Here is a 3,445-nt window from a genome sequence, read left to right as displayed (position 1 = left end):
CCTCTTCCAACTACTGCAGTGCACATGTGCCAACCATAAATAAAGCTCCAGCCTCACCTCTAACCACTTGTGCTTGTCGCAATTTGTAATTCTACTTATTTAGTTAGGTAAACTATATTTGCACCTACCAATGTTCCTAACACCTGGAGTGCAAGACTTCTTAAATTTGTTAGGAAATTTATTACCAGCCTTTCAACTATTGCTTCACTTATTCAAAGCTTCTTGGTACCTCAAGCAAAACACTTCAAACAAAATTCTTTTGAGGTTATATCACTTAAATGTAGTAGAAAATCCTTTATAAAATATTTATGCAAATGTGCTCACCAGGAATAAATATGAATAAGTTTAATTAATGTACTCTGCACTTTATTTTAAATAGATTGCTCTTTTGTTCCTTAACATTTTGAAATAATAGTTTTGCATGAAAGGAGGTAATATGTGAATAATATTATAGTTAAATATGTTTTTAAGTAAAAAATAAAAGAAAACTTAATATTAAAAGATTTTTAGTAAAAATATGAGTAAGTTTTGTATATTGTTTTATATCAGATTTTTGGCTTGTTTTTTAAGTATATTAATAATTTAATAATAATATTAAGTGAAGTATTGTTCTTTTCAGAAATACTATATTTATATTGAGTTTTGTGTTTTAAAGTGCAAATTATTTAAGTTAATAATGAATAATGAACTGCTAATTTTACTTTTACATCACTTATAAACTTATAAAACTCATAATAGATAAACTTATTAGGTATACCGGTATGAAATGAGCGTTTTTTGGTGAAAATAAAACACTAATTATTAATAGGAAAGTAAAAAACATTTTATTCAAAGTATTGACCATTGCTTTCTACACATTTTGACCACGTTTCTGGCAATTTGTGGATACCACGCCAAAAAAATTGCAAACTAACCAGACACCCAATTTTCGACCTCCTTGTAGGAATCAAAGTGCTGCTCAGCCAATGCGTGTCCCATTGATGAAAACAAATGGTAGTCGGAAGGAGCCAAGTCTGGTGAATATGGCGGGTGGGGTAGCAGACACCAAGGCAGTCTAGGCCATATGCGATCACGGGCCAGTACAAATCACTGTACATATTTCTTAATAAACTTAATGGTTCTCTTTAATGGGATCTAAAAAAACCTAAGCATAAGCAAACTGGATTAAATGGAAACCAATGGATGGACAGATATTGTGTTTATCAAATTTGATTAATATTTTATATTTGTTTATTTACATGTATATCAATGGCTAAAAAATAAGAAATATAGAAAATTCATTTGTTTAAAAGTTAAATTTTCGAATTTTATTAACAAGCCTTTTAGTCTTTTTTTTTCTGTTTAAACTGGCCATTAACAATATTGCATCATTCTTTGAATTGGAACCAAACTCTAAGTTTGACATTTAAATCATTTTAATGTTTAAAAAAAAACTTGAAATAATGTTGTATTTCAATTACATTGAAAAAGTTTTAGAAGTTGTTATTTATAAGACTTAAAAACAACATAAATGCATTAAGACAAACCAGAACAACCGCAAAATATAAATTGAGTTATGGACTAAGTACTTGTGTTGAACAACAATGCGAAGCCAAAACAAACTAACTTTGATATCAAGAAAATTAAAAGTGAAATAAAAAAATTAAAAACTTTAATTTGGTTTAAAAAAAAAACAACCTCAATCTTGGGAGGTTCCTAGCTTATATCCGATAAATTGGAAACGACGAAATAAAATGCTTTTGTTACAATAAACAAACAATATTATTGTTAAAATAACATAAACTATTGTTTTCAATAGAGAGGTTTTTATCGAACAGTAGTGAAATTGCAACAACAAAAATTTTTTTTATTATTTTTAATTAATAAAATTTTTGACTGACCATACAGTTAATTCGAGTATTACCACCCATCATCAGTGGTCTTACAACTTTTTGTAAATATTTAATTATTCGTAAATAATTTTTTTGAGAGTGCAAGTACCAAGTATCGTACCCTGCCAAATTTGAAGTTCAGAATCGGTGTTCATTATATGCAACTGAACCCAAGCCGTAACTAACTTTTATTTTTTGTTAATTTGCTGTGAAAATTCATTACCAAATTCACTTGCTGTGTTATATGAAAACGAAATCATAAACCAGCTGTACAATAATTGAATAATAATTGGGGCAAGTGACCCCAAGCCGTAACTGATTTATATTTTTTGTTAATTTGCTGTGAAAGTTCATTAACATATTCACTTATTGTGTTATATCAGAACGAAATCATAAACTAGCAGTACAATAATTGAATAATAATAATAGTAAGTGTAGAACGGCAATACTAGAAATAGCTGTATGGTCAGCCAAAATTTCAATTAATTAAAAATAATAAAAAAAAATGTTGTTGTTGTAATTTCACTACTGTTCGATAAAAACCACTCTATTGAAAGTAATAGTTTATATAAATAAATTACTTTATTTCGTCAAAACAAACATTTAAACTTAATTTAATATAAAATTTATTCAGGAATTTAAACGCTAAAAAACAGTCCAAATCCACGAAGAAGGAACAATAGATTTCTAAGTACAAAATTTGTCAATCAAATAATAATAATAATGAATAGATGCATTATTTTATCTTTTGTAAGCATGATATTATGAATGATTTCGTGATGTGCTAACAACGAGGATTACTGGAGTTATCTATACGATTGTTGTGTGGTGACGGCTAGAAAAACTGAAGTATATTTTAATTGTATCCAACCAGCAATGCGTTACGAAGGAAATGCCTGTTGATTTAGAACATTAATTATAATTACTTTAAAATGCATCCCAGGGCACAGCAGATTTGAGGGAAATGAAAAAGCAGATGAACTAGCCAGAAAAGGTGCGGTCCTTCATGGAGCTTTTTCAAACTTAAAATTAATGAATGGAGAGAAAGAGCAGCTCAGACTGATTAAGATAATACAATTGTCTGCAGACAAGCTAAAGAACTTATGATGTGCCAAAAAAAGCCAGAACTAGGGAGCTACTTATGCTAAACAGAAGTGGCACCCGACTTGTCACAGGATTTCTCAGTGGGCATTGCGGAGTTAAAAAGCATCTATCGAACCTAGGTATTATTAGAGACGATAGCTGTAGACTTTGTTGCAAAGAAGAGGAAACAGCAGAACACATTCTGTGTCACTGTGATAGTCTCGCCAGACTCAGACTTAACCACTGCCTATCCACTTGTTACGGAATTAGGCAACATTTCTCCAAAGGACATAATGGCGTTCTTAACTGCTACTTGACTAAGGAACTGAAGTGGGTATGTCACAATAATCCCCTCAAAGGATGCAGTGACGTGGTGACAAGTTTCCAATGCATCTTAAAATCTAATCTAATGTAATCTACTTTCACAGATATATATATATATATCACACCTATGTTTTTACAAGTATATACTTTATCAGATATTACTTGTT

The sequence above is a fragment of the Teleopsis dalmanni genome, chromosome 1 (genome assembly GCF_002237135.1).
Source record: "Teleopsis dalmanni isolate 2A chromosome 1, ASM223713v2, whole genome shotgun sequence".
NCBI lineage: Eukaryota > Metazoa > Arthropoda > Insecta > Diptera > Diopsidae > Teleopsis > Teleopsis dalmanni.
The sequence above is the reverse complement of the archived record's forward strand: the minus strand, read 5'-3'. Positions refer to the sequence as shown.